Genomic DNA, 7127 nt, shown 5'->3' with positions numbered 1-7127 from the left:
ATTACCATGTGATTTATATTAATTAGCATATTTTTATTAGTGAATTTCTTTTAAATATATCATGAAATATTAAAGTTTACTAATTTTTAACATATCCTTAAAAGTCATTTTACATTTTTAATGGCTTATAAACTAGTTTGTGTCAAACGTAATTAATTTATCATCTAATAACTAGTTTACTAGTCATCAACTAATTTGACAAACGTAGCTTAAAACAGAAACCTTATCTACTTTTTTAATATTATTTTGGACTAAATATACTAAATAACAACCTATGAGCATAAGTTTCTTGACCTATCTTCTCGTAGGAATACCTCCCATTTATTTCCTGTCATTCACTTCATTTCCTTCCATTCATATTTTCCCTCTCTCTTTTTCTAATCACCCCCCCGCCCCCCAAAACAACAAGTAGATCCGACTTTTTTTCTTGAAGTAAATGTTAAATAATATATATATATAGGGAAATATTCAAACGAGAACACTTTTATTTTACGAGAACACTCTTTTACAATAGACAATCACATGTGATACTATTATTCCGTCACATATGATACACATGTGATACTAAATCAGAGACGCAGATGATTTCCGATGCGATCTTGATTGCGAGCCAAGTCGCCCTTACACCACTAAGCCCCCTCACAAGTATTATCACATGTGATAAGGGTGTTGTTGATCGATATGATACTATAATCCATCAAAACCATCACATGTGATGCTAAATCATAGACGCAGACAACCTTTGGCGCAGCCTAAGTCGTAACACACTTCGTCCGCACATCACAGGGTCCCCTCACGCGTATTATCACATGTGATAAGGGTGTTCTCGCTTCTCGTAAAATGAAGGTGTTCTCGTTTAAACCTCCACACACACACACACACACACATATATATATATATATATATATATATATGAGAATCTTTGTGTGTTTTATTAGGTAGTATTTGGTACACAAACATGATTAAACTGGACTGGGCATGATTGGACAAGACAAGAGGGAAGGACTGGACAAGACTGGACAAGACTGGACATATCAGAACAAGTGTATGTTTGTGTTTGGTACGACTAGAACCGGACAGAACAAAACTAGACAAATTGTCTCCAAAAATTATTTGATAATTTTATACACACCATATAATAATTATAATTAACACAAATAAATTAAATAATTAAATAATTTAATTTATAAACATTTTTACACAATTTCATATACATAAATACACATATACAATGGTGGTGGTGGTGTTGGTGGTTATGGTGGAACCAGATGTGGAGGTGGTATTGGTTATGTAGATGGTGGAGGTGGTATTGGTTATGTAGATGGTGGAGGTGGTGGTGACCGAGAGTACTAGTGGTAATGGTTGTGAACAGTAGTGGTTGTGGAGGATGTGAAGATGGTAGATAGTAGTGGTGGTGGGGGAGGTGGTGTGGAGGACGTGAAGATGGTGGTAGTGGTGGTGGCGATGAACGGTGGTGGTCCATGGCTGACGATGGTTATAGAGGTGGTGGAGGAGGTGGTTGTAGTAGAGGACAAGATGCATGTGACCAAAGGTGGTAGTGGTGGTGGCGATGGACGGGGGTGGTCGGTCGTCGACAGTGATTGTGGAGGTGGTGGAAGAGGTTCTTGTCTCTGTCTTATGTCACACCACACGTGGGACAATGAGCTCTTGTCATGTCCCATGTCGCGCTAATTGTGGGACAAAGAGTTTTGTCCCGTCCTATCCCATGTACCAAACGCAGCCTTAGTTTTTTTTTCCCCATTTTATTGGTTATACTTTCATTTGAATCTTTAAATTTTACCAGCAACATATAGATCTTGAAAAAAATTTAAAAAAAAAATATCAAAATCCTAGTTATGAGCGAAAACTTATGACCTCCCAACGGTTACATGACGAAAATACAATAGAACAAGATGACAGAGGTAGACCTATGAAGCCCCAGGCAGGGTCTTGTACACTCATTCAACTTACTTTTGTAAATATAAGTTCTTTTTGAGGTATAAAAGGTGTATTTACTGAACTTTGAGGGTGCTCAAGGATATTAGAAACATCAATAAAAAATTTAAAAAGTCTCTCGAAATCAAACAAAAAACTTTAAAATTCTTCGGAATCAACAAAAGAACTTAAAAATCATTCGAAATGGTGGAATTCGGCAAAAAAACACATCGGACGACTTGCAGGCCGTTAATTCACCTTAAAGGTGCAGTCGCTCAACATATATTTTGGGTCCACCGCTCCATGTAGGGGTATGCAAAACCGAATGGTCCGAAATCCAAACCCGAACTGGAAATTAAGTCTTTGTGCAAAACCCTAATGTCCCGAAATCCAAAAATCTGAAACTCGGATTGTGGGGGATATTTGGGTTCGGGTTGGGTTTGATTTTTGGCTACCCAACTCATCCGAAAACCTGAAATATATACATATATATTTTAAATATAGTATAAATATATTTATTTATCTAATTATTTTTGAAAATCTTAAATCGTAGTTGATCGTGTTTTTTTTTCTAATTTCTAAACCTACTATTGATTTCATCAATTTCTCTCAATCAATTGAATTCATCATCAAAATCGATTGAATATATATAATTCTTGAACTATAACTATATCCGAACCCAACCGACCTCAAACTGAAACCCCACCAACTTGAGCCCGAAGTATCAAAATTGGGGAATTCGTTTCCATATCTGAAATCTGATTGGATTTTTGGTTCATCCACCCAACTCGCCCAATGCATATCCCTAGTTGCACGATGAAACGGGATAACTTCACGACAGATCTCCAAGTTTTAGTCAACATGTTAAAGAATTAATCTTGAATCAAGTTACGGATGAAGAGTCATAATCTTCTTATGTATTACTACATGATGCTTACACTTCACTTGCAAGACCATGACTTTTCACCCCCTAATTTAAACCAATTTAATATGTCTTTTTTTTAATTATTTTCGAAATTTACATAATTAAAGATACTTGATATTGGGATATAACAAGAAGACATAACCCACAAAAAAGTGTTAATTAATGCATGTATAATTTATCCTGTGAACTTTTTCTTTTAAAGAAAACTCAAAAAGAATAAAATTAAATCCGTATCGTTCGAAATGTTATATTCTAAAAAATTTGGACAAAATTAATTACCCACAATTCTAACCCGTTCTATACGGAACCCATCTCTAAATTATTGAAATATTGTCTAATCTTAGAGGATATATATATATATATATATATATATATATATATTTGATTAATCTGGATATCCAACCCGTTATGCGAGCCGACTAATCCCAGGGCGATCACCTGCTTTGCAGATAGCCGGAGTCACCGCATTTGAACCTCTGTGGCCTCAAGATGATTTTTATTCCTCTTTGAATTTGAACCTGGAACCTTCTGGTACCTTTGATCTTTGGAGCCAAACTCAAACCAATCAGACACCACCCTTGTGATTAGAAACTATATTTTTGCTTGAAAGGAAAAGGTCGTTATATGTATATAAGATGCTATATTAATATCATTGTTTTGAAATGGTCCATGCAAAGACCAACTAAGCATAGTTGGTAAAGCATGTGACACCAACCTATTACCTATCACTATGCTTTCTTAACTAATCACTCCCAATTGCATCACCCATTCACACTATGTATGAAATTTACAATACACGCGCGCACACACACACACATATATATATATATATATAGTTGAGTTCATGTGAGATCAAAAGTTTTTCGTGAGACCCGTAAGACCAATTTATGTTCTTTATAAGCTAACGATCTAAAGTTGTACGGTGACAATTTTGTGATTATGAATATTCAGATTGTAGATCTAATTCAAGGGTTGAGAATTGGTCTTACGAGTCTCACGAAAAACCCTTGGTCTCACATGATCCCAAGTCTATATATATATATATATAGAGAGAGAGAGAGAGTTTTGAAGTATATAATATTTATATACGGCAAATAAAACAAATAAACTCACACACCCTCCTCACTTTTGATGAGGTTTGAACCCTTGACCTTCTAGAAGGCCAATGACTCACATACCGCTAGGCCAAAGGCCCTTTGGTGAGAGAGAGAGAGAGAGAGAGAGAGTGTTAGGTTCTAATAAGAATGAAAGTTATATTGAGAGATATAAAAAATGATCTTCATCGTTGGATCAATTAGGATTGAAGAGAATCACGACATCAACTCTCTCAAATACACCAGATTAATTCTCTTTTAAAGCGCAATTTTAGAGTTCAAAATGATCAAGAGTCAAAATCTCTTTTTACACTTTTCACTTTAACTTTTATTCTCACACAATTTTTCGTCCCTCCTTTGAATCTAACCTATGTATAACACACATATGTTATGTATATATGTAAAATTATCACTTTTTTTTTATAAATTTTGTCTACGAATTATGCATCCAGGGTGATTTTATCCAAAATGCAAGTTTTAAAACACTATTCTAAATATACTCGAAAGGATTTACATAGTATATATATATATATATATATATATATATGTGTGTGTGTGTGTGTAGAGTTGGGTTCACGTGAAACCAAACTGTTTTCGTGAGACCCATGAGACCACTTTTTTCCACTTGAAACTTCACGGTAAGACTCTGTGAAAGTAAAAAAAACGAACATTCACAGCATCTTGTTGTGAAATTTCAAGTGTAAAAAAATGATCACACGGGTCTTACGAAAACATGTTGGTCTCATGTGATCCCAAGTTTATGTGTATGTATATATATATATACATATAAGTGTGTGTATTTAAGGTATACATGCATGGACGTATGTATGTACGTGCATGTGTTAGTCTAAAGCTATACAATAAAATAGAAAAGATAGATCTAACAACCCACAATGCAACATGTGCTAAATCAACTTACATATCTTTGTTGATCAAATTAATTATATTAAACTAAAACTACTTAATTAGCTCCATTATTTATTTAACCCCTTGTTTAATTAATTTAACTTTGAGATTTATTTTCATGGACTTTAACATTGAAACATATATTAATTAAAAACCATATAAAATGGACTACACGAACCAATTCCAATTACTTTGTCATTTCCCTCCATTTCTAAGTTTAATTACCATACAATCTTTGTTTATCCTAAATTAATGTTATAAATCCAAAAAGGGGTAAATAAAACATGTGTCACCGTAATAGAATGTCTACTGTTGTTCTGATAAAATATTTAATGAAATTTATTAAATCAATAAATCTAAGTCTTGTAAGTACATACGTGTTATAATTAAGTTTCAAGACGAAGTTAAAGTCGGACAATTTAACAAATATGCACTATGAAATGAACAAACTATATTATAAAATATTTGACAATAACTCTTAAAAAAATTATTTTTATGCATGAAGTATTGTTTATTAATGCATTTACATAAAATTTAAGATTATAAGTAAATTGTACGCAAGTACAATTTATTAAAGTTTCATGTTTGAATTCGTGTACTAACTACAAATAAAGATAATCAAATACATGATAAACATATTACTTTGAATATAAAAAAATCTAAAATATAATTAAGATAATTTTTGAGTTCGAACAAAATATTTAATTATTATTTTTATAAAAAAATTATATTATTATAAATTACTTTATTATTAAATCTAAATTAAATCATAATAAAAATTGAATTAAAGAAAATTACACAAAAAATAAGAAATTTTAAATAATTAATTTGATATTAATATATTTTTTCAAATTTTTATGATATTTTTAAATTTATATTTTATTCAAAAATAAAAACATTATCGTTCCCCAGAACCACATAAACCCATCTTATATCGACAGCGACCAAAATTAAAATGAACATGAAAATCGAGATATATCTCATTACATTGAATGTGTATCCTTCTACTTTAATTTAAATATACATCATCCTTTACATTTACACATATAATCACTTCCTACATTTACGTAACATCCCCTTAAATTACATATTCGTCTAACCACATAGGTTGTGACGTACAAATTAAGTCTCAAAGGGATGTAGTGCAAAAATATTATCTATTTTAGGTTCGAATTCAGTTGTTGTCAAAACTCTTGTAGCCATGAAGGTTCACCTACCATGACTTCAGACCATTTACAGTCGTCCAAAGGATTAGTCGGTGGGTGGAAACTCACCCGAAAACCCACAACTCCCAAAAAATATTACACATTAGTCTCCTATTAAATTTGATTTGAGGTCCATGAAAAAACATAGAAAAATGGTTATATGTGATTTTTATGCAATAAACACATAGGATATTAGAAAGGTACACAAGGCATTACAACTATAGTCACAACTTTTACTTAAAGAATTATAATAAAGCTAATATATAGAGAAATTCATACGAGAACAGTAACTAAGTAAAATAATAAAAAACGGTCAGATCACATGTGATTTTACACTAAAATCACATATGATTCGCGCGACTTTAGGCCGCAGACCACATGCCTGCACACCTTTGCATTGACAATCAGTGTAAAATCACATGCGATTTTACATTCGATTCGGCTGTTTTCATATTCTTTTATCTGACTATCATTCTCGTTTTAACCTCCCCTCTGTCTATTTATATATATACACACACATATATATACATATATATCTAGTTTTCTTTTGTGTTTGAGAGGTGTCATATAACAATGTCATAGAAATTAAATTTGTAGTAGCGTGTCTCTCGATCCCCTATTTTCTCTTATGTATCTCTCGTCTTTTTCTTCATTTTATAAAAGTTTTAAAAGTTGACAACAACAAAACTTTAAGAAAAATTACTAAAACGGATATATATATATATATAGTTGGGTTCCGGTAAGAAAGATAGTTAAGGTGAAAATCGTAAGAAATGATCTCCATTGTTGGATGCATATTAGGATGAGATGCACCAGATTAATCCTCATATCAAGCGTAATTCATAGGTAGGTTTGAGATTAAAGGTGATCAAAGGTGTAGATCCGTTCTTACGTTTCTCACATTATTCGCCTATACATACACAATTGTCCAATAGAACACCCATCCATTGAAATGGTGGAATGGTAGATATAAACGAACTTCAAAAGAAAATCCAAGTTTGGGGTCTAACTGAAACATAATTTCTAAAGATTTTGAACCTATAAACATTCAAAATAGAAGAA

This window comes from Cynara cardunculus (genome assembly GCF_001531365.2).
Source record: "Cynara cardunculus var. scolymus isolate 2C chromosome LG 2, CcrdV1, whole genome shotgun sequence".
Lineage (NCBI taxonomy): Eukaryota > Viridiplantae > Streptophyta > Magnoliopsida > Asterales > Asteraceae > Cynara > Cynara cardunculus.
The sequence above is the reverse complement of the archived record's forward strand: the minus strand, read 5'-3'. Positions refer to the sequence as shown.